Source organism: Crinia signifera, chromosome 4 (assembly GCF_055691185.1).
Source record: "Crinia signifera chromosome 4, ASM5569118v1, whole genome shotgun sequence".
NCBI lineage: Eukaryota > Metazoa > Chordata > Amphibia > Anura > Myobatrachidae > Crinia > Crinia signifera.
Window position 1 is genome coordinate 277,092,634 of NC_139220.1, and position 24,707 is coordinate 277,117,340.

Consider the following 24,707-nt stretch of genomic DNA (forward strand, 5'->3'; position numbering starts at 1 on the left):
CAAGTACTCTGGTATTTGAAAAAGATTTCAAAATCTTCTCTTATCAAGTGTCCAGCAAACATTTCACATATGTACTCTACATAGTGTCTCAGGCCAGGTAACTCTTACATTACCAGGAAGGACTGTTACACATTGTTTTAAAAAATTGATAACACACAGCAAGGTTTATCAGATTTAATCAATAATATATAAAACCATAGGCGTAGCTATCCAATCATACTACACCATGCCTGACCTGCTGTGTGTGTGAGTGACAATCATTGGCTGTGCTGAACACATCCCTCCTCCCAGCTGATTGACTGGTACTTTAGAACTTTTAATTTTAATACTTTTAAGGCTTAGTACATATCGCCCATTGGTGCCTATCCTTGCGTTTCCCTCCTATATCCATATAGATTGTAAGCTTGCAGCAGGGACTTCCTACCTCCAACTCTGTCTGTTGTTACCCAGTTTGTTTATCACTGTCTACAATTGTGAAGCGCAACGGAATCTGCTGCGATATATAAGAAACTGTAAATAAATAAATAAATTGGGTGGTGGGCACTGTGGGAAGGTATACCTAGTCCACGGTAATGCTGTGGACACACAGTTCTATTTACTCCTCGTTATAAAATGCTAAAAGTATTTATTTCTTAGACAGACCATAGGCCCGACCAAAAAATTATTCAATCAAATGGATTCATATGTTTAAGTATAACATATTTATTATACAATCCCCCTAGACACACAAATCTAGCACAAAATGTATAATAAAAAAAACACAATATACCTACAATAAAAAATTAAAAATGCGCACGTACATTTAGATATTACATTCTTATGAAAACATATAAATATTTATCTTATAATGAATTTTAGTACAATTTGATATAATCTAACAAACTACCTTCAGACATGAAAGTAATACCCCTTTCATATTGCAGCTGTAACATGGTATATTGCCGTTTTTTTAGTGCTTTAAAACGGTTCCAGCTGCAATGTGAAAGCTACATTGTCAATTTACCGGTTACAGAAAACCGGTATTTTGACACGTGTTAAAAGCAGGATCCTACACGTTTCTGAGCCGTTTTCCCTGCAGTCTGAACAGCTCAGAAACGGTATTTGCTACAAATGATAACCACACTTGATCCCGCCCACAAGCAGGGAAAAAACATTTAAAATGACATTGTATGGCTTTCTATGGGTGAAACGGGTTGAATCTGAAAGGTACAAAATGGAATTTAAACTGCAATATACCTTTACATCATGCAATATGAAAGGGGTTTAAGATATGACATACCCAGTTATTTAAAAGGGTTGGCCTGCATGGTTGAATTATACCATGTTGTAAGGTGGAAATTTTGTTGCAGGAGTGTTTTAGTTTCTGGGGGTAGAGTTATAATATATTGCTACCAAGTGTCAAATAATTTTTTTTTCGCTTTTCTTTTTGCAGGGAGACTTCAGACCAGTCCATAGTGAATAAGTAAGATAGCCTAGGGAATAATAAGGTATTCGATACCGGTTCAGGGGATATCCATTGGGATAATATTGTCTTTTTGGCCGCTGCAGCTAGTTTATTGAGTATAGTTAAGGGAAAGAAAAGAGTGTCTTTTGTTGGTGCACCTGGAGATAAAGATATATAATAAAACGTCACTTTTATTTAATTTATTAAAATAGTTTGCGAATATAAAAAGGAATTGACAAGACATAAGACAACATGTAGTGAGATAAAAAAGGATGAAAATCCTTACACCTAGTGGAAACCCCACTGTCTATTATCCCAATCAATTTTATTAGCCTGTGTGGCTCAAAAAAAGGGTATATTCCCGTTTGAATATAACGTGGATCAGGGATGTTGCTAATATGTATTAAATGTTGCAATTAACCCTGGGCTCTTTCTAGCAGCCGCTGGAAAGCGCCTGAGCACGGGTAAAATTCCGTCTCAGCGCTCCTGCAGGCTTGCTGGAGCCAGTAGTACCACGTCCTGTAATTCCCCCACTGAGCAGTGTGAGAGGAGAGCCTGTGTGCACTTCCTCGCTCAAGTGGTTTGAGAGTAAACAGGGACACTGACGGTTCTGGCGCCAGATACCGTCTCCGTGTCTATTTTCTAGGCTCCGTGTCCAACGGTAAGCCTAACGCAGCCAACAGGTTAAAAATATACAATTTATAAATGGGGAAGGGAGAGTGGGGTATTAGACACACTAGGTGTGTAGAGTAGTCGAGCGTACGCTTTCGCAACAAAGCTTCCTCAGGACCACCGGGCAAGCCGCCGGAAGCTCCTTAAGTACCGGTTCCTCCATGAATATTCATAGTATGCAGATTCAAGTTGATCACTATTGGTCAATTCATGCGGGTGTCATGTATTGTGCATTTGTCTACACCTACTTTCAGTGATTTTCAAACACTTATGTTTAGCGCAGTGTCCTTCAGTTTGTTTATCAGGGTTGCCTTGGCAATCCCTGTTCCTTTGGCTGCGCTGTCTTACAAAATTATAAAGTGATATACCCATGTGGGTTTCTAAGTCTATCTAGCTACCACTGTATTAATATTCGCAGCGGGAGGGAGAGCCGTGGGCTACCGCCGTGCATGCTTCAATCCGTACAGTCGGAAAGTCACAGTCTCCGTTCAGCAATGATGTCACTGGCAAAGGGATATTAATTCATTATACAGAGAGAGACGCGGCTCTTATTGAGTAAGACACTAGCGTATGATTAAACTGTGGGGTTTGGCTATTGCCTGGACGTGCTGTAGGTCTACTCGTATGTAGGCAGATCGTCCCGTGTGTATGCTGTCCATTATGTCACAATAATTGCATCCGTGGTACTGATTATATTAAAGGTAGATGTATCAGCGGTGGTCATCCTGCATGCTCTGTACAGTATGGACAGTGTACCTTATTGTGGGGGTAATAAAATCTTATCAGGTGCATGCATGGTTCAATGAGGTCATCATGCTGCATATTGCTATGATATGTCATTCTTGCGGTATTGGAGTTTGTACTGTCGCAAACAAAGATCAGGGACAAAAATAAAGTATGTATTGATGTGCGTCTTATTTTTCCTTTCAGCATCGACAGGGACACCGCGGCAACACTGGACACGAAACGCAGACCAGCCGGCCTGGTGAGCGTGTTGGTAGAGATGGGTAAGTGCGAGTGCTATTCATTATTTGCACACTTGGGTATTGCTCACGCATATATGTGGAAAAGTTGGTGGAGAAAATCGGGAAGTGTACACAGTCCTAAGCCGCTTATGCTGTTATATATCACTCCTCTGTTGCTTCAGCAGTATCCGACATGTAATATGGTTCAATCCGACTGATGGATGTTCCGTAGTACTGAGTGTATTGAAGGTAAATGTATCAGTGATGGTCATTCGGCATGCTCTATACAGTATAAATAGTGTTACTTATTATGGGGGTAATGCGATCTTATGCATGGTTCAATGAGGTCATCATGCTGCATATCACTATGATATGTCATGATAGCAGTGTTAGGGTTTGTGCTGACGCAAACATTGTTGGAGACAAAGATAACGTGTGTATTGATGTACATCTTATCTTTTCATTTAGCATCGGCTGGGACACCGCGGCAATACTGGACACGCAGCGCAGACCTGGTAAGTATATTGGTAGATATGGGTTAGTGCGTGTGCTATTCATTATATGCACACTTGGGTATTGCTAACGCATATATGTGGATAAGTTTGTGGAGGAGATCGGGAGGTGTACACAGTCCTCAACCGTTCATGCTGTTCTATATCACTCCTCTGATGTTTCAGCAGTATCCGACATGTAATAAGGTTCAGTCCGCTTGATGGATGTTCCTTGTAGTAAGTTATGTGCAGAACGTTGTGTGTTCAGAGCACACAAAGGAGAGGCATGTAAGTTTGTGGTGTCGTGGATGTGAATAACCCAGTTCTGGGACTCATGATGAGAGGGTCGTATGTATTCCTGAATGCCCCGTCTCTTCGAATTTCATTCTTAGTAACACGCTGGTGACATTAGACACCGCGCACACCTGGTAAATGTACATATAGGTGGATACTGGCTGGTACATGGATTTGTTAGTTGTATAATTTGCATATGAGTTTACTGTGAGGCATGATATTTGTGGTGTTGTCGATAATTCAAACCCGGTATCCCTGGTTGACACGTAGTAGAGATGTGTCGACCAGAGTGCGTAACGCTTATCGTGTGTAGATATCTGGTGTCGCTGGGGCAGGTCAAGTGTTTTGTATGGAAATATATATGCTCCTCAAGGATATCTCACATAATTGAATTAATGGGGTGTTTAGGTTGTGGAAAGTATTCCACATTGGTCGACCCAATGGGCAAATGGAAGAATATGAGTAGATTGGATATAAACATCAGTGCTGACAAACATGTTAGAGGGGTGTAAGAGTGGTCAAAATGTCTAATATGTCCTGTCTGTCTTTAATGGAACTCTGTTTGATAATAATCTAAAATTACGAAGTGAAAATAAGTGTCGATAGAGGTGACATAAAAATTGTGAGGGAAGGGGATTCTGATCTTGAACTAGGTATGGTTGTCTAAGATCAATCCTAACAGAGTGGATATCTCATAGTGTCAAAGGCCCAGAATCAATGTGATAATGTGGTAATGTTGCGTTGGAAGTGAGCTCTTGTGTGGGGATATTTGGGTTGGAGAGAAAACCGTGAAAAGTGAAAAAATGAAAAAATACACATGAAACAGGTGAAGAGAAAATCATACGTGGTGAAATTATAACCCTTATGTTTGTGGATGCATTGGTCTTAAGAATTTAGTGGGATATGGAGTGAAAATAAAATGATATACACTGAGGATCACGGTGTATGGGGTGAAGGATATCAATTCTGTGTCAGTCCTTTAATAAGTAGATCCCTATTAAAAGGATGAAGTCTCTTAACAGAGAGAGAGAAGTCGAGTGCAGAATCGTGATATAATAGGAAAAAATGGGTCTGTGACCCTGGAGGGGTCGAGAATGTCACACTGGTTGAGAGAGTGGCAGCTCTCTCAACCAGTGTGACATCAAGAGGCTTTTTATATGAGCCTGTCTAGCCTCATAACTGCATATGAAAAATGCATAATACAGTGTTCTGTAGTGTTCTTATGATGTGTGTGAAGAGATGGAAATACCAGGCAAGACATGGTGGGTATTTAGAGAAAGACCATATAGTTATTCTCTTCGTTTAGACCTTTTGGGGACATGCTCCCCATGAGAAAGATGAGTCTGGTCTCCTGCTTAAGAAACTCCCTATCCCAGTCTCCCCTTCGGATGCCCAGGGACACCTGAGTCATACCATAGGCTTTGAGGCCACAGGTGCTGCCATGGTGATATCTTAAAAAATGTTTGGCTACCGGAGTGAGGGTTTTCCCTTGCTGTCGGTCCCTCTCCGCGTTCCTGATGCTTGTCAGGTGTTCTGACAGGCGTTTCTTAAGGGGTCTTTTGTTTTTTCCGATGTAGTTTTTGCCACAGGGGCATTGTAGGTTATATATAACCCCTGCGGTGTCACATGTTATGTATTGTTTAATCTTCCACTTTTTGCCGTATTTATCGGTATACCCATCTTGTTGTGTCATATGTGGACATATCTTGCACGTGCCACATTTGAATGATCCTTTTTTCGTGATTTTGGGTTTAGTTGTTTTACTCTCAAAATGGCTGTGGACCAGTTGGTCTCTGAGGTTGCTACACCGTCTCCAACTTATATCAACTCGATTGCCTAAGATTTCATCCAGGTCTTTGTCGGTCTTAAGAATGTTCAGGTGTCTGTTAAGTGTGTCCTGAATTTCACGCCATTCCTGGCAGAATGTCCCGATGAAGCGGATTTTTTCATGTGAATCCGTTTGTTTGCGACTGTTAGGAACAAGTAGGTGTTCTCTGTCGTATCTGCTGGTGTCTCTTCTTGCTTTGCGTACGGATCTCCTACTGTAACCCCTATTTAGGAGTCTGGTATCCAATTCTTGAGCCCTCTTTTCGTATGTGTCATTATCAGAACAGTTGCGCTTGGTTCTCAGGTATTCCCCTTTGGGAAGTCCTTTGAGAACCGGGGGGAAGTGGGCACTACTGTTGTGAAGTAGGGAATTAGTCGCCGTGGTTTTGCGAAATAAATCAGTAGAAATTAGTCCATCTGTCTCGACGCTGATGCGGAGATCCAGGTATTCCACTTCCTTCTGGCTAGTATGGTACGTCAGTCTCAGATTTAGGTCATTGTTGTTCAGTTTGTTGATGAAATCTATGAACATGTTGATGTCACCCTGCCATATGATGAACAGGTCATCAATGTACCGTAGCCAGATTAAGATGTGCTCAGTGTACTGTTCATTATTCTCTGTAAACACATGTTCCCGCTCCCACCAACCCAGGTACAGGTTGGCATACGTGGGGGCACAAGTGCTCCCCATCGCAGTCCCCTGCACCTGGAGGTAGAAGCGGTCTTCACATACAAAGTAATTGCGGTGCAGCACGAAGCGCAGCAGCCTGGTAATAAATGAGTTAAGAGGGGTGTCACGCTCCATACTGAGAAAATATTCGGCAGCCTGTATACCATTTTGATGTTTAATACTGGTATACAGGCTTTCGACGTCGCAGGTGACGAGCCAAGAGTCTGGGCTGAGTACAATGTCTTGTATTTTTTTGAGGACGTCCATAGTATCACGTACATATGAAGGCAGACTGGTGACATATTTCCTCAAATGGAAGTCAACAAACTCACTCGCTTTTTCCGTGAGACCCCCTATGCCAGATATAATTGGCCTACCAGGTGGGTTCTGTTCACACTTGTGGATCTTGGGAAGGAGGTAGAGAGTTGGAATTCTCACCGTTTTCACTTCCAAGAACTCATGTTGTGACTTAGTTATAATCCCTTCTCGCCTGGCCTGGTCCAGAATTTTCTGATATAGTTCCAGGTAGTCATTGGTGGGGTTAAAAGTGAGTGGTTTATAGCAGGATGTGTCACTAAGTTGTCGCTTAAGTTCTTTTTTATACATATCGGTAGCCCATAGCACAATGTTTCCTCCTTTGTCGGAGGGTTTCACGACTGTGTCCCCCCATTCTCTGATTTCTTTGAGTGCTACCCTCTCTGCCACAGAAATATTGTCGTTGTAGTGGAAAAAGGGTTTGTTATTCTCAATCTTATCAAGGTCTCTGCTGACCATTTCCAGAAACACTCTTATTTGTGGGCATATTGACACATCAGGGAGAAAAGTGGATTTTTTCTTCAGTCTGGTAATGTTGGCTCCTGCCCCATCAAAGCATTGGGTGTCAATAGATTCATCTCCACCTTCCTCTGAGAGGTCCTCAAGAATCCTGAGCATGTCTCTGTCATTACCGTCAAAATAATGATCTATGCGGGTTTGTGTGGGGTCAGTGATGTCATCTGTCATACATAGTTCCTCTGTACTGATGGTGTTTTCTTGTCTTTTCTTAAAGAATTTTTTCAGCAAGAGTTTCCTGACGTAGAGGTGGAGATCTTTCTCACACTCAAAACGATCTAAATTCTTGGTAGGGGAGAAACTGAGGCCTTTATTGAGTATAGAGGTTTGTGCCTCTGTGACCTGTTCATCATATGGCAGGGGGACATCAACATGTTCATAGATTTCATCAACAAACTGAACAACAATGACCTAAATCTGAGACTGACGTACCATACTAGCCAGAAGGAAGTGGAATACCTGGATCTCCGCATCAGCGTCGAGACAGATGGACTAATTTCTACTGATTTATTTCGCAAAACCACGGCGACTAATTCCCTACTTCACAACAGTAGTGCCCACTTCCCCCCGGTTCTCAAAGGACTTCCCAAAGGGGAATACCTGAGAACCAAGCGCAACTGTTCTGATAATGACACATACGAAAAGAGGGCTCAAGAATTGGATACCAGACTCCTAAATAGGGGTTACAGTAGGAGATCCGTACGCAAAGCAAGAAGAGACACCAGCAGATACGACAGAGAACACCTACTTGTTCCTAACAGTCGCAAACAAACGGATTCACATGAAAAAATCCGCTTCATCGGGACATTCTGCCAGGAATGGCGTGAAATTCAGGACACACTTAACAGACACCTGAACATTCTTAAGACCGACAAAGACCTGGATGAAATCTTAGGCAATCGAGTTGATATAAGTTGGAGACGGTGTAGCAACCTCAGAGACCAACTGGTCCACAGCCATTTTGAGAGTAAAACAACTAAACCCAAAATCACGAAAAAAGGATCATTCAAATGTGGCACGTGCAAGATATGTCCACATATGACACAACAAGATGGGTATACCGATAAATACGGCAAAAAGTGGAAGATTAAACAATACATAACATGTGACACCGCAGGGGTTATATATAACCTACAATGCCCCTGTGGCAAAAACTACATCGGAAAAAACAAAAGACCCCTTAAGAAACGCCTGTCAGAACACCTGACAAGCATCAGGAACGCGGAGAGGGACCGACAGCAAGGGAAAACCCTCACTCCGGTAGCCAAACATTTTTTAAGATATCACCATGGCAGCACCTGTGGCCTCAAAGCCTATGGTATGACTCAGGTGTCCCTGGGCATCCGAAGGGGAGACTGGGATAGGGAGCTCCTTAAGCAGGAGACCAGACTCATCTTTCTCATGGGGAGCATGTCCCCAAAAGGTCTAAACGAAGAGAATAACTATATGGTCTTTCTCTAAATACCCACCATGTCTTGCCTGGTATTTCCATCTCTTCACACACATCATAAGAACACTACAGAACACTGTATTATGCATTTTTCATATGCAGTTATGAGGCTAGACAGGCTCATATAAAAAGCCTCTTGATACAGTATTTTTCTTATGACTCACGACAGAGCTGCCACTCTCTCAACCAGTGTGACATTCTCGACCCCTCCAGGGTCACAGACCCATTTTTTCCTATTATATCACGATTCTGCACTCGACTTCTCTCTCTCTGTTAAGAGACTTCATCCTTTTAATAGGGATCTACTTATTAAAGGACTGACACAGAATTGATATCCTTCACCCCATACACCGTGATCCTCAGTGTATATCATTTTATTTTCACTCCATATCCCACTAAATTCTTAAGACCAATGCATCCACAAACACAGGGGCGGATTTAGGGATGAGGGCGCCCCTAGGCACAACAATAATGTTTACTAAGTAGGACAGTTTATAGGGGCAGTATCTGCATGTCCTATCCATTTACACTCTATTTAAGATGGAATATAGTACAGTACAGTGGATATTTTGCAGTTATTGGTACATTTTGGGCTGACAGTACTATCACAGGCATCCAAGTGCCGCCCCCAAACATGTGCCGCCCCTAGGCCGGTGCCTCACGTGCCTAATGGGAAATTCGGCTCTGCACAAACATAAGGGTTATAATTTCACCACGTATGATTTTCTCTTCACCTGTTTCATGTGTATTTTTTCATTTTTTCACTTTTCACGGTTTTCTCTCCAACCCAAATATCCCCACACAAGAGCTCACTTCCAACGTAACATTACCACATTATCACATTGATTCTGGGCCTTTGACACTATGAGATATCCACTCTGTTAGGATTGATCTTAGACAACCATACCTAGTTCAAGATCAGAATCCCCTTCCCTCACAATTTTTATGTCACCTCTATCGACACTTATTTTCACTTCGTAATTTTAGATTATTATCAAACAGAGTTCCATTAAAGACAGACAGGACATATTAGACATTTTGACCACTCTTACACCCCTCTAACATGTTTGTCAGCACTGATGTTTATATCCAATCTACTCATATTCTTCCATTTGCCCATTGGGTCGACCAATGTGGAATACTTTCCACAACCTAAACACCCCATTAATTCAATTATGTGAGATATCCTTGAGGAGCATATATATTTCCATACAAAACACTTGACCTGCCCCAGCGACACCAGATATCTACACACGATAAGCGTTACGCACTCTGGTCGACACATCTCTACTACGTGTCAACCAGGGATACCGGGTTTGAATTATCGACAACACCACAAATATCATGCCTCACAGTAAACTCATATGCAAATTATACAACTAACAAATCCATGTACCAGCCAGTATCCACCTATATGTACATTTACCAGGTGTGCGCGGTGTCTAATGTCACCAGCGTGTTACTAAGAATGAAATTCGAAGAGACGGGGCATTCAGGAATACATACGACCCTCTCATCATGAGTCCCAGAACTGGGTTATTCACATCCACAACACCACAAACTTACATGCCTCTCCTTTGTGTGCTCTGAACACACAACGTTCTGCACATAACTTACTACAAGGAACATCCATCAAGCGGACTGAACCTTATTACATGTCGGATACTGCTGAAACATCAGAGGAGTGATATAGAACAGCATGAACGGTTGAGGACTGTGTACACCTCCCGATCTCCTCCACAAACTTATCCACATATATGCGTTAGCAATACCCAAGTGTGCATATAATGAATAGCACACGCACTAACCCATATCTACCAATATACTTACCAGGTCTGCGCTGCGTGTCCAGTATTGCCGCGGTGTCCCAGCCGATGCTAAATGAAAAGCTAAGATGTACATCAATACACACGTTATCTTTGTCTTCAACAATGTTTGCGTCAGCACAAACCCTAACACTGCTATCATGACATATCATAGTGATATGCAGCATGATGACCTCATTGAACCATGCATAAGATCGCATTACCCCCATAATAAGTAACACTATTTATACTGTATAGAGCATGCCGAATGACCATCACTGATACATTTACCTTCAATACACTCAGTACTACGGAACATCCATCAGTCGGATTGAACCATATTACATGTCGGATACTGCTGAAGCAACAGAGGAGTGATATATAACAGCATAAGCGGCTTAGGACTGTGTACACTTCCCGATTTTCTCCACCAACTTTTCCACATATATGCGTGAGCAATACCCAAGTGTGCAAATAATGAATAGCACTCGCACTTACCCATCTCTACCAACACGCTCACCAGGCCGGCTGGTCTGCATTTCGTGTCCAGTGTTGCCGCGGTGTCCCTGTCGATGCTGAAAGGAAAAATAAGACGCACATCAATACATACTTTATTTTTGTCCCTGATCTTTGTTTGCGACAGTACAAACTCCAATACCGCAAGAATGACATATCATAGCAATATGCAGCATGATGACCTCATTGAACCATGCATGCACCTGATAAGATTTTATTACCCCCACAATAAGGTACACTGTCCATACTGTATCTCCAGGTGCACCAACAAAAGACACTCTTTTCTTTCCCTTAACTATGTCCTTTTTGTGTCTATGGTAGCACACCCTCATACCCATCACTAATTGAGTGTTGAATTCATATAAGGAGGGTCCACCCTTGCATTGAAATCCATTAACCTCTGTGCGACTCACTTAACCTCTCCTAATTTCTCTAGTTTATTGAGTAGTTACCATGGACAGGGGTGCCGGACGGGTGCCTGACAGTCATTTAACCAACATCGGGATCCCAACTGTTAAAACACAGACAGACGGTTTCCTGACGGCCAACGGCTATTCTCCCTCGTGGGGGTCCATAACCCCTATAGAGGGAGAATAAAATAGGTGGCGAGCCCGACAGTCGGAACCCTATACCACACCCATGGACAGACACTGTCTTGAGTCAGCAGGGATTATACCCCAGAAGGCCCACACATTGGTATTGGTAAAAGACAGATGTAGATCATGATTTCTATCATTTTGAACAGCTGACCATAAGGAACCCACTATAGGACAGGACCACGAACAGTGTGTAATGTCAGCTTCCAGGGCTCCACATTTAAAACAAGCTGATGTGTCTGCTTTGCCCATCACAAATTTAAGCTTGGGTGTAAAATATGCCCTGTGCAGAATTTTTTGGTTCATCTCTATATATGACATAGATACTAGTTGTTTGTTCAAGGTTTGATAGGCTAGAAGGAGCGATTTGGTACTTGTGGAGTATCACGGCTCCCACGACCTGCATCGTATGCAGATCGTATGCTAAAAATCGCATCGCATCGCATGTGGCATACGATGGCATACGATGCGATACGATGTTTTACCGATTTTTGACCATTTTTGCGCAAAAATCGTATACCATCGCATGGCATCGTATGCCATATGTAGTGGCATACGATGGTATACGATGCAATACGATGTTTTACCGATTTTTGACCATTTTTGCTCAAAAATCGTATGCCATCGCATGGCATCATATGCCATATGTAGTGGCATACGATGGCATACGATGCGATACGATGTTTTACCGATTTTTGAGCATTTTAGCTCAAAAATCGTATGCGATCGCATCGGATGCCATACGATGGCATCCGATGCGATGCAATACGAAATGCATCAGAATGCATTGAAATGTGTATTAAAGTAGTGAAATGCCCCCAAATGCCATTTTTCATAGTGCACCACTTCCACTATCAACGTCAACCCGAAGCGTGGCGAGCGCAGCGAGCCTGCGAGGGGCGGCGGTACGCGTCCTACGACCTTTTCATACCCCCACTATCCACGTCGGCGTGGAGAATAGAATAGTGTGGCGAGCGCAGCGAGGCGAGCGCAGCGAGCCCCGCGAGGGGATGCGTATACCTTCACAGCTATACGCGTCTCCTCGCGGGCTTTACAGGTATCCGTGTCCCCTCGCGGGGCTCGCTGCGCTCGCCACGCTTCGGGCTCGGTGGCTCGCTGCGCTCGCCACACTATTCTATTCTCAACTCCACGCCGACGTGGATAGTGGGGGTATGAAAAGGTCGTAGGACGCGTACCGCCGCCCCTCGCGGGCTCGCTGCGCTCGCCACACTTCGGGTTGACGTTGATAGTGGGGGTGGTGCACTATGAAAAATGGCATTTGGGGGCATTTCACTACTTTAATACACATTTCAATGCATTCTGATGCACGATTTTTGAGCTAAAATGCTCAAAAATCGGTAAAACATCGTATCGCATCGTATGACATCGTATGCCACTACATATGGCATACGATGCCATGCGATAGCATACAATATTTGAGCAAAAATGCTCAAAAATCGGTAAAACATCGTATCGCATCGTATGACATCGTATGCCACAACATATGGCATACGATGCCATGCGATGGCATACGATTTTTGAGCAAAAATGCTCAAAAATCGGTAAAACATCGTATCGCATCGTATGACATCGTATGCCACTACATATGGCATACGATGCCATGCGATGGCATAGGATTTTTGAGCAAAAATGCTCAAAAATCGGTAAAACATCGCATCGCATCGCATGCCATCGTATGCCACTACATATGGCATACGATGCCAATACGATGGGAGCCGTGATACTCCACAAGTACCAGCGATTTCATAGGGATGTCAGGGAATTCTCGCTGCCATTTAGTCAGACTCTTTCTGTCTCCCTCAAAATTCAATGTGACACGGGTCTGGTCATAAATGCTTGAGATGGTAAGTGGGGAACCCGGGTTGTGTCGTATGGTACTATCAAGGTCAGTGGACATACCTATACTGCCTAATATAGACACTATCGAGTTAATATATCTGCAAGCTTGTAATACCCCTTTTACACCAGAATACCGGATCGGACCCGGGAAATTGAACACGGGATATTGCCAGGGCATGCCCTGCCTCAGACCCCATTTACACTGCACTTCAATCCGGGTTATTCCCGGGTAAGGCCCTTTCACACTGAAAACGGATCAGCCCTGTCTTTCCTTGCTGGTGTCATTAAAAATGGACCTTTGGGCTGTTTGAGATGAGGTCACAAGAAAGGGAAAAGGGAGGGGGTGGGTTCTGCTCCCAGCATTGCAGCAAAGATGGCAGACGGAGTAGCTGTGTTGCAGTTTGTGCTGTACTTTTCTGCAATAGAGAGTTTGAAGCAGCTTCTCACCCTGTGCTACTTGCTTCACACTTGGAGTAGGAGAGCACAATTCTTGGCTGAGAGGTCTAGATCTCGGCACCAATATTTTCGCTGATATCATCCAGCCTTACCTCGATTTTGCGGCTGACGACCATGCGGGATCGCAGGATCTGGGTCAGAGACCGGTGCCACGGAGAAGCTTTCATGCAGACCGTGGAATCTTTTCAGGAGGAGCAGTGGATGGCCCACTTCAGGATGTCACGTGCTACCTTCTATTATATCTTGGATCTACTTGGACCAGTCCTGACTATGCAGACCACCCACTACCGTCGGCCCATCAGCCCAATGCGGAGATTAGCCATTGCCATTTGGTGGTATGCTACCCCTGGGGAGTACCGCACAATCTCCTGTTTGTTTGGAGTCGGTATTGCCACTGTCTGCAGGATCATTTACCAGGTGACACAGGCCTTTGTGGATACCCTGTACCAGCGGTTCATCTGTTTGCAGGAGCTCACGTACCTCCTTGTCAGACCAGTTGGATGTATTGGACATGATGGCTCAGATCAGGCTTGGGGTCAGCCAAAGTGGAAAACACTGCACAGGCAGTGTGTCAGATCAGGCTTGGGGTCAGCCAAAGCGGTTAACACTGCACAGGCAAAGCGGTTAACACTGCACAGGCAGTGTGTGCTGCAGCAGATGAGACTGGAGTGTGCTTGTAGCGTGGTAGCGCGTTAACGCTGCTGCTGCGCTGCTACATGCGCCCTGTGCGGGTCTCCAGCTGATGACATCATCTGCCAGAGCCGCAGAAGCTCCAATCAGCTCTTTGCGCCCCTCTACCCACCAAATAACCCGGATAATGGCCGTTTACACTGCCCTGAGCCCCGGATAAGCCCCGTGTCCGACCCTGAACATTTGCCGGGTCAGATTCCCGGGGAACAGTACCCGTGTTATTTTTTTTCACCCCATTTACACCATGCCCTGCCCCGGACTGGAGCGGCAATATCCCGGGTCCAAAGTCTGGTGTAAAAGGGGTATAAGAAAGGGTATCTGTAGTGTTGGGAATTTTTCTTGAAGTTGGGTTCGTGTTAGAAGGGTAAACGATACTGGTTGTAAGAATTGAAATATGTAGCAAAGACCTTGTTTATGCCATTCCCTGAATATCGGAGAAGTGAGATGAGGGCGAAATTTGGGGTTTCCCATAAAGATAGGAATATGGATTTGTATTGTAGTAAATGTAATCTAGGGCGCAAAATACGCCATGCAGTGCACGTGGAATTGAGTAAAAAGTTGTTTTTGAATGAGGGTGGAAGAGTCTTAGGTGAGGTGTGTAGCAGGGAGACTAAGTTCCAGCCAGGTGTAAAGGCTTGATCAAATTGCTCTTGAAAAGGTGGCAGCGTCCAATGTATGTTAAGGGGAGGTTGGCCCATTTTGAGAAATCCGAAAGGGTTTTCTGGAGAAGTGGGGGATAGTTACAATCATGCAATAGGGACGGGTGCCTTGGTATCAGGGGAGGGCTCGGCCAGGGTGCCATGTGCCCCCCTGGTCGCTTACCCAGTCACTGGCTGCGGGCCGCGCTGGATTACCATCCTGGTGATCCTGGGCATTGTCCACCTCCTCCAGCTCTCCTGCGCTGGCCGCGGCTTCCAGAACATGGCCGTGGCTACAGGAAAATGGGCGCCGCCCCCCCTGCATGTCCTCAGTGCAGGAGGCCGGCGGCCATTTTCCTGTAGCCGTGGCCGTGTTCTGGAAGCCGCGGCCAGCGCAGGAGGGCTGTCGGTAGTAGCCTCACCGGACTGGGGTGTGGGCAGGAGGGGCATGTACTGCGCTCTCCCCTGCCCCCCCTCCCCCCAGCAGCAGCATATGGAGAGACCGCAACAATGGTGAGTTGCTGGTTGGAAATTCTGGCACTGTGGGGCATATGTGTTTCTGGCACTGTGGGGGCATATGTGTATTTGGCACTGTGGGGGCATATGTGTCTCTGGCACTGTGGGGGCATATCTGGCACTGTGGGGGCATATGTGTATCTGGCACTGTGGGGGAATATCTGGCACTGTGGGGGCATATGTGTCTCTGGCACTGTGGGGGCATATGTGGTTTTGGCCCTGTGGCGGAATATCTGGCACTGTGGGGGCAAATCTGGCACTGTGGACATCACATTGTGCGGTGTAATGGGCATCATGGTATGGGGCATTACGGTGTAGGGAGCATTGGGTAATTGCCATCACAGTATGGTGTGTAATGGGCATCAAGGTGTGCAGCATAATGTGTAATTAGCATCACAATGTGCAATCTGCAGGTACACAATACAATCATGGTACAGGCCATGTCCCCTTATGATAGGCCAACCCCCCCCCCCCCCCACATAGGAAGGGGGGGCCGTTCCCTGGACTTGCCCCCTAGGGTAAAAGTTGCCAGCCAGCCCCTGCTTGGTATCTGTATACCTAAATACGTTAGTTATTTTGGGCCCATCGAAATAGGAAGGAATATTTCCACCCTCGTTGTCCTTCTGGAAAGAAGGCTAGTGCCTCTGTTTTAAGGTACTTAATTTTGAAACCAGAAACCTCCTCAAATTTAGTCAATATGCTGAGTACCTTTGGGATCGCTGTTTTAGGGTTGGAGAAATAGAGGAGAATGTCATCGGCAGATGACGAAAACTTTATCTCAACCTCCCTAACCCTTATCGCTTACCAGTGATATTCTCCAATAAAGTGTCTAAGGAGTGGTCTATAGCAAGGTTGAACAATAGTGGGGAAAGGGGACATCTTTGCTATCTCCCCTTATACACTTGTCCACATTGGTGTATCTATAATGAGTTCAGGGTGTGCAGTGGGTCCAGGAGGGCCGTACCACAAACCCGGCATCCATGATTAATAGCTCTCCAGAGTCCCAAGTCAGCACTGCAGCAGTAGCACAAGTCACTGGGAAAATGTTCCCAGAGACATTTGCATGTGCAATAGACTCTGGCAGCAGCAATGTATACTATAACATACAGTGGGGCAAAAAAGTATTTGGACACCACGTTGTATGATTATTAAACAATTTATTTGTATATTCTAATAATAAATATTTTGACAATCAAATAGTTAAACTCAATACTTTGTAATATAACCTCGGTTGGCAATTACAGAGGTCAAACGTTTTCTGTAGTTCTTGACCTGTGGTTCTTGTAGCAGGTATTTTGGGCCACTCTTCCATGCAGATCTTCTCTAGATCTGTCATGTTTTGGGGATGTCACCGGGCAACACGGACTTTCAACTCCCTCTACAGATTTTCGATTGGGTTGAGGTCTGGAGACTGGCTAGGCCACTCCAGGACCATGAAATGCTTCTTATGGAGCCACTCCTTAGTTGCCCGGGCGGTGTGTTTGGGGTCATTGTCATGCTGGGGGACCCAGCCACGTTCCATCTTCAATGCTCTTACTGAAGCAAGGAGGTTTTTGGTCCATGACGACGTAGTAAATTACTAATAGTAACCTTTGTGACTGTGGTCCCAGCTCTCTTGAGGTCATTGACCAGGCCCCCCATGTAGTTTTGGGTTGATTCCTCACCATTCTCAAGGTCATTGATACCTCACGAGGTAAGACCTTGCGTGGAGCCCCAGGTTGAGGGAGATGGTCAGTGATCTTGTATTTCTTCAATTTTTTTAAATTGCGCCATCAGTTGATCTCTACTCACCAAGCTGCTTGCATGTTGTTGAGTAGCTCATCCCAGCCTCGTGAAGCAGTACAATTTGTCCCTGGTGTCCTTAGGCAGCTCTCTGGTCTTGGCCATGGTGGAGAGGTTGAAGTCTGACTGTTGGAGGGTGTGGACAGGTGTCTTTTATACAGATAACCAGTACAAAAAGACGCCATTAATACAGGTAACGAGTGGAGGATAGAAGAGCTTCTTAAAGAAGAAGTAACAGGTCTGTGAGAGCCAGAAATCTTGCTGGTCGGTAGGTGTCCAAATATTTATTTTCCGCAAAATTATACCTATAAATTGTTTAACAATCATACAATGTTTCCACATTCTGTCTCTCACAGTTAAAGTGATGGAAATTACAGACCTCTATCATCTTTTTTAAGTGGGTCAACTTGCACAATCAGTGGCAGTCCAAATATTTGTTTGACCCACTGTAGGAGCAATTCCTCATTGTTAATGTGTGGAGACAGTTGATCTTAAGTTGATGAGCTGCCCTATTGCCGCTACTTCCATTGCAGTGGAACTTAACACGTCAGACTTGGAGGTGCTATTAATCATATATGAACTGCCAGCTTCTCTTTTTACCATCCGGTCTCCTACATATAGGAAGGAGCCATGGTCCAAGAAGATGGCAAAGGATCTCTCTGTCAAGCTCCAAAAATAAAGATGAATTCCCAGGCGCTCTACAGCTCACATAGGAGGACATACTCAGTGGAGAAGCTACATGCTGCATGTTTTGATGGTGTGACCAGTGTTGGTATATAAGGAAGCAGCAATTGGTATTACAGTTTGCACGGACTCTAATAGTTACATCTCAGTCCTTGCATAGAGATTTTGTAACCTTGCTTCTTCAATAAGTGGTTTACTCAACAAGTGCAAATTGCATATCCTGGCTCGGGGTATAGGTGGCCCATGGAGTTTCGGCTCTTACGCAAACAAAAACCACTTTAATAATTTTGGCAAATAGACAAAAACATGCTGCACTGCAGGTGGGGCTGATGTAACATGTGTACAGAGAGTTACATTTGAGTTATTTTTCTTTATTTTTATACTGCAATTCACATTATAGTGTGAACACACCTCACCCAAATCTAAAAATTCTATTGTAGATGGCATGTTGCACTGGACAACCAATCAGAAACTACTTATTTATTTAGCACCTTCTAGAGCAGGGGTGGGCAACAGGCGGCCCGCGGGCCACATGCGGCCTCGCGAACAGCTCCTGAGTGGCCCGCCACTGCTGTATGTGTGTCCGATGTCGGCTGTGTGCGCGCGTGGCGTAGTCCTGTGTAGCCGACGCTCAGCCTGTGCATACCAGGCACGGCCTGGCGCTTGCCCAAAACGCCACTGGACTTTGCCGCGCACACACACAGCCGCCATCGGACACACATACAGCAGCGCCGAGCCACTCGCCTCCCGCAAGTCACTACGATGCGCAGCAAATAAGCGTAAGCCAGGTATGACACAGTGCATACACACTAAATGATATGCATGAAAATATTGTTAACAATATTGTTATCGTGCCAAAACCTAATGTTCACCCAGCTCATCACCTGTGCCTAAGCATGGCTAGCCTCAAAACCTGGACCTTGGAGGTGCCTTAAGGACTGCATCTGAAACCACTGACCTCGGCTATGTTTTACACCAATTATTTACCTCAGCCCAAATTAACCTTGGGAAAACAGGAGACAGTCACAATCACAGTGGAAATAGTTTTGGTTGGCAGGTCTGCTTTCCGCTGCCCAAGAAAAAAGAAACATATGCAAATGAACATTGCAAATCTACTGAAGTAGAAATATATAGTCCAGTAATAGACTACAGATTAAAGATATGAACACAACATGAAAAGGTACTTTGTCTAAATGCAAATATTGAAGCAAATATGTTGAGTTTATAAAAAGACCTAGAGGGCCATCTAGTGGAGTTATTGTGATTTCAGGAGCCAATAGGTCAGTTTGCTACAGGATCTGTCAGCTTGCATGTATAGTAGTAGAGTAAACCAAAAATCATTACAGAACACGTTCATATAAAGAATATTGTATAATGACATAAGACATCACAGGATAGGGGGAAAGTATAATAAACTTGTATTCAGTATTTTATTTAAACAGTGCCCAATGGCTTACTTCTGCCCGAAACAGTTGTTAGTTACAGTACAGTAATAGCAATAAGTAGTTTAGCAGATAATACAGTCTGTGTACTGCCATTTTTTTTTACAGGTTCTGCCGGCATGATGACACTTCTGGTTTTACAAGTTCCAGCATGAACTTCTAGCCATTTAAATTATGACAAGGATAGCTGAGGCATATAGTGCATCATTAAAGACCAATATTAATTACTACTTTAAATCATATTTATTAATAGAGACAGGATTATATGCATTTGCATATTTGCATATGCATTTGCATATTTTGCCCATTCTCACTGGTTATTGCATATTTTACCTAAAATCTAGTGATGGTGCATATTTTAGGCCCAGCCCTCTTCCCACCCACGAGTCACAGTAGTGGTAGAGTGTGCAGGTTGGGGCAATATGTGCGCAGAGTGGGGAACCTTGGATGTACGATATGTCTGACACTGCTCTAGGCTGCCAATCCATGTTGATAAAAGTCAGTCTAGACGGATGCCATTACAAAGCTCCTGAACCCTTGCCTGCCCCTGGCCTGGGACTTTACACCGAGAGACAGACTTCTGCAGCAGAGGAGGCGGGCAGAAGGGTTGTGACATCACGCGGCATGGAGGAAATGCTGTGTCACAGTGAGTATGCGGCGCAGGGAGGAAGCCTTCCACTGCGCCGCCCTCACACGCTATGCTGACATTTGATCCATCGGCGCTGGAGATGAGGGTCCGTGCAGTTAATGCAAGAAGAGCTTCGGACGCTGCAGTATGCTGTAGCAGCCAGCATACTGACATCTGCAGATGCTGTGGGCCTATTTTTGAGGTTTATTTGCAACTAATTGTATGCTGATTTTTAAATAAATAAGTTAAAAAATTACTTTTTTTATTATTTAATGTAGCATATTTTAACACTTTTCATGCATATTTTAAGTATTTTTCATGCATATTTGCATGCATATTTCAAGCTTTTTTTTTTTTTGCATATAATCCTGTCTCTAGTTATTAATCTCACACCCATTGCCCTAGGTCAGTGTTTTTCAACCACTGTGCCGTGGCACACTAGTGTGCCTTGAGCTGTTCTCAAGTGTGCCTCCAGATCTAGAGACGCCCAAACCAGTTTACAGCCACCACCAGTTCAACTGTTATTTACTGGTCTCATCTTTCATGTAAAGGGCCAATGTATTTCATTTTTGTTACCTGTGGGGACCAGTTTGATTGTTTTTTTTTTTATATGGGGGCTGGTTTGTTTATTTCCCTGTAGGGGCCAATGTGTTTTGCCCTGTGGAGATCTCATGGTGTGCCTTGGCAATTTCAAAATCTTATTTAGTGTGCCACAAGGTAAAAAGGTTGAAAATCACTGCCCTAGGTGTATGGGGAATAGTCATGGCTGTAAGTAGAGTGTTGCAGCTGCTGCCACCCTGTGGGTGGAAATGGTGGCCATTACCACCAGCTGTAACTGTAAATGCCCATGCCCCCACTGCATAGCACCTGCTGCAATCTATATTACTAGCAGTGCATCAGGCTTCATCTCTGCTGGGACATTATGATGTCTCTCCAGATTCCACCCACAATGCACTGCTGTGGAGCGGGTTTGTGAAAGGAGGAACTTGAGAGGCAAAACAGACAGAGCAGGACACGAATGTGTGATATAATATATTCAAGGGTTTCTATTGTTTGGAATAATGTATATAAGGGTTTATTGTGTGGCTTAATGTGTACAGTTGGATCTACTTTGTGGAGAAACATGTATATGGGGTGCGACTATGTGGCATTATGTGTATAAGGGGTACTATGTGTGCAGTGCCAGATTAATAATGGGGTGGATAGAGCTGCAGCTCCAGGCTTCGACATAAAAATAGGCCCATCATCATGTCAGCATGATGATCATTAGCCACCAGCTGACAACACAGAGGGCCACAAATGAATAAGTATTAAATTGTGTATATATTTTTCACACAACATGATGCAGCATCTGAATGGGTGCTCAGACGCTGCCCGGCTTCCTTCTCCCATCCCCAGCGGCAGTGTGGCTCTGCGAAGCATGACGAGGTCAGAGGTCACGCTGCACAGGTCACATAGCCGCACAGCACGCCTCGTCCTGTGCTGCACAGCCCTCCCACCAGCTGCATCGCCCGCCCACCTCCCGGCTTCACCGCCCGCCCACCAATCCGTCCAGGTTCCTTCATTCACCGCCCGACTCCTTTGCTGTGCGGCGCGCCTTTGATGTGTTTTGCCCCACTACTCTTTTCCATAACGAGATGCATTAAGCATTAACGTAGCGTTATGTTGGCCTTTATGTCTCCGCTGTTTGCTTTGCATATACAATAATAAAGTTTTGCAGAAGTGCCGTCCGTGTACTACTGCATTCTACTGACTTTCTCCATGGCTTTGTCTCCCATAGGACTGACCCATAAATTGATTTCCTGTGCTTGGAGTATGCTTTAGACGTGGCACGGAGTCTCTGTCTGTCAATTTAATCGCCACCTGAAGCTATTGATTGTTTTTTTATTTACAGTGTTCAGGTAAGGTTTTTTGGGGTGTAGGGGAAGGGGGTGAAGGCAGGTGCATACCTCCCAACTGTCACGATTACAGCGGGACAGTCCCGATTTTCGGGTCCTGTCCCGCTGTCCCACACGCGGCAGGCATTGTCACAGCGTCTATTCTCATATGAAAATGAGGTCGCGGATAATTAGCATAAGCTGCACCCTCATTTGCATATGCCACGCCCCCTTTTCGGACGCTCGCACGGCTTCGCCGCGTGAGTGTCCCTATTTCATCAGCACAGAAGTTGGGAGGTATGCAGGTGTATGGCACAAAGTTCTAGGAGAGAGAGAGAGAGTGAGGTGTGAGGTGTGGGGTAAGGCATTTGGGGTGGGAAGGAGCAGCGTAGAGATGTGTGAGGCACCAGCTTCTAGGGCCTAGATGGGTGCAGTAGCCAACAAGTTCCACTGATGGTTGCTAGTTGTGTCCTAAAGAAATTAATGCACACACATGTCTAAAAAGTAGACAGCGGGCGCATGCGCAGTAAACAAGTAAGTAAGGTTCCACTGGACATGCAGTGTGCCTTACAGCGCCATCAATGCAGAAGCACATCACTAGGGCATAAGACGGAGAGGATTTCAATAATGCTGATGAAAATATATGTTAAAAACACACACACACAAAATGGTCATCTTCATGAATATAAGTGCATCTCCCCCAGTAGCTGAAAAAGAGGACCATTATCCCATTGTCATTGGGGATGTCTGTGTGACCAAAACAATTGGAAGATGAAGTTCTCCTCACTGTCACCAGGTGGCAATATGCTTTTACATACTGAAATTGCATCTGTTATAGGAATGTGCATCAGGGATGATCATTAGGGAAAGCATCTGGAATAATTGGAGCAGTGGGAGGAGTAATAAGAATAAGAAATCTAGGCCCTTTTTCTGGTTCATTCGCAGCGGCCGCTCGTTCGCATATGGACCTATGTTTTGCGCAAGTGCAGCAGCATTCCTGCGCATGTGTATATGCTTGGTGCATGCAAACTCAGCAAAAAGTCTGTTCCTCAGGTGCACGCCTTGTGGCAGGGGGTGGAGAGGGGCGTGAGGTGCGGGCTGGGACATTATCATAAGTGATCGCCCAGCGTTTCATGGGCGTTCCCATGAAAAGCTGGGCGTACATATGCTAATGAGTCCGTGGCGCACGTGCGGGGGGATGTCAGCTGCCCACCCAATTCCCTGCAATTCTACAGGCATATGTAAAGGTGGGCTGGATCAACCTTACATATGCGTGTGCCTTCGCCTTCATTCGATGATGGGGGAGTTCCCACTGGCATGCGAATGGATGTTCATGTAAAACATCCATTCGCAAACCTTGTGAACGGACCCCAATTGCAAATGGGTGGCGCGGGCTAACCATTCGCAAGGCGTTATTAGGGTGACTCGCAAGGATGCAAATTCGCATCCGAGAGAGTCAACCACAATAAGGCCCCTGGAGCAGTGGTTCCCAGACTCTAGTGATGAGACCCTACTGCGCATTCACGAACCTCCGCTGCGCTATGCAGTCTGAGCACTAGATCGCTCAGACTCCACTGCACATACGCAGATCACCGGAACACTGGCTGCCGTGCCATTTTTATGGCGATTTCTGCATTTGCCGCAGAGGTTAAGTATTTCCAAAAGGGTGCTCTGTGTGCCCGGTGTGGGCTCCCCTGAGACTCCGTGGCCCATGTACACAGCGCAGACTGCACCCATTATAGATACTTTACCAGGTATAATAAATCCAGACCTCAATGAAAAACTAAAAATTAGGAAGGGGCGTAGGGGTATTAGCCCCAATGTCAGTGTCAGCATCCCAGTGGGTCTTTTTATGCTGGTGTTATTACTTGAACTTGAAACTGTGGGCCTGATTCAACTGCTACTAAAATAGCAAAACTGCAACTGCTTTCCTTTGCATGCTGGTGGCTGCCCAGAACAGGGCAAGGCTGCCCAGCATGAGAAGGTCCAATCAGCAATGTGGTCACAATCAGATTGTGATCACATCACAGGAATCACTGTACTCACACAGTGATTAGTATAGACCCCTGCCAGCAGGCGCAGCACCGGCTGTTTTAGCATCACAGCATCTGTGTGTGACAACACTGATGTCAATCAAACTGCGATTGTATCTTTCTGCTCTATGGAGGATTCTGTCCTCCCTGAGCTTGCCTTAGGACACCTGTGTAACGCTTTGACAGGTGTACCGCCCCAGCCAAACTCCCCACATTGTTCACCTGGATTGGAGTGGTCAGAGTGCTGTCAGGCACCTTTCTCTCCAGCAATATTGGTGACTTGGGGCCAGATTCTCTAAGCTTCAAAAGTGATAAAATAGAGAGTGATAAACAGTAAACCAATCAGCTCCTACCTGACATTTTTCAAACACAGTCTGTGACATGGCAGGTAGGAGCTGATTGGCTGGCTGTTTATCACTCTACATTTTATCACTTTTGAAGCTTAGAGAATCTGGCCCATAGAGTGCTGCACCTACCCTGAATGCTATCACACTGTTGTGTGTACACTCAGCACAATTAAATTAACCTATAAGGAGTCGG